Source organism: Culicoides brevitarsis, unplaced genomic scaffold, assembly GCF_036172545.1.
Source record: "Culicoides brevitarsis isolate CSIRO-B50_1 unplaced genomic scaffold, AGI_CSIRO_Cbre_v1 contig_86, whole genome shotgun sequence".
Lineage (NCBI taxonomy): Eukaryota > Metazoa > Arthropoda > Insecta > Diptera > Ceratopogonidae > Culicoides > Culicoides brevitarsis.
In genome coordinates this window covers 19,972-21,440 of record NW_026973470.1, presented here as the reverse complement: position 1 = coordinate 21,440, position 1,469 = coordinate 19,972, and the positions used below count along the sequence as shown (strand labels likewise).

General features: G+C 14.4%; 1 long non-coding RNA gene across 1 annotated transcript; it reads left to right on the top strand.

The window, feature by feature from the left end:
• The first annotated feature begins 595 nt into the window (after positions 1 to 595).
• Positions 596 to 945, top strand: LOC134836614 (uncharacterized). Its single transcript, XR_010162319.1, has 2 exons — positions 596 to 663; positions 761 to 945. It is a non-coding gene; the product is annotated as an uncharacterized LOC134836614 (long non-coding RNA).
• Positions 946 to 1,469: the final 524 nt, after the last annotated feature.

The window sequence follows — 1,469 nt, the reverse complement described above, 5'->3', positions numbered from 1 at the left end:
TATATATATATATATATATATATATATATATATATATATATATATATATATATATATATATATATATATATATATATATATATATATATATATATATATATATATATATATATATATATATATATATATATATATATATATATATATATATATATATATATATATATATATATATATATATATATATATATATATATATATATATATATATATATATATATATATATATATATATATATATATATATATATATATATATATATATATATATTTATATATATATATATATATTTATATATATATATATATTTTTATATTTAAAATATTTAAATAATAAAAATTATTAATTAAAATAAAGTATATTTAATTAAATTTATATATAAATTTTTTCATGATTTTAAATTAAATTTTTTAATAATTTATATAATTTTTTTCTTCTTCTTTAGGACTACAACCATTTAAATAAATTTGTGATTTTTAAGATTTTATTAATTTAGAAATTAAGTATATAAATTTTTAAATTTAAATATCAATAAAATATTTTATATATAATTAAAATATACTTTAAATAAAACATTTTTTTAAAAAAATTATGTTAGTAGGATAAATTCTGATTAAATAGGTTGGTAAGTGAAATTAGTAGGATAAATTCTGATTAAATAGGTTGGTAAGTGAAATTAGTAGGATAAATTTTTAAATTTAAATATCAATAAAAATAGGTTGGTATAGTAAAATTATAGGATAAATTCTGATTAAATAGGTTGGTAAGTGAAATTAGTAGGATAAATTCTGATTAAATAGGTTGGTAAGTGAAATTAGTAGGATAAATTCTGATTAAATAGGTTGGTAAGTGAAATTAGTAGGATAAATTCTGATTAAATAGGTTGGTAAGTGAAATTAGTAGGATAAATTCTGATTAAATAGGTTGGTAAGTGAAATTAGTAGGATAAATTCTGATTAAATAGGTTGGTAAGTGAAAAATTAGTAGGATAAATTCTGATTAAATAGGTTGGTAAGTGATTCTTTGAAAAACTTTAGTTTTAAAACACCTTTAAATTTGCAATTTAATATCATATTTGAATATAAAGTTAATTGATTAAAAAGAAAAAAATTCTTATAAATAAATTTACAATTTATCGCTTAATTTCAGCCATTTAATCAAAATAATTATTTTTTTTTAAAAAAATATAGATAAAAAAAATAAAGTTTATATTTATTTTAAATTTGATAAAAAAAATTCATAATAATCGAAACAATGGTTATTTTCTACTAATCATAAAAATATTGGTACTTTATATTTTATTTTTGGAATTTGATCAGGATTAATTGGAACTTCTTTAAGAATATTAATTCGTTTAGAATTAAGACACCCAGGAGCTTTAATTGGGAATGATCAAATTTATAATGTAATTGTTACTGCTCATGCTTTTGTAATAATTTTTTTTATAGTAATACCTGTGATAATTGGT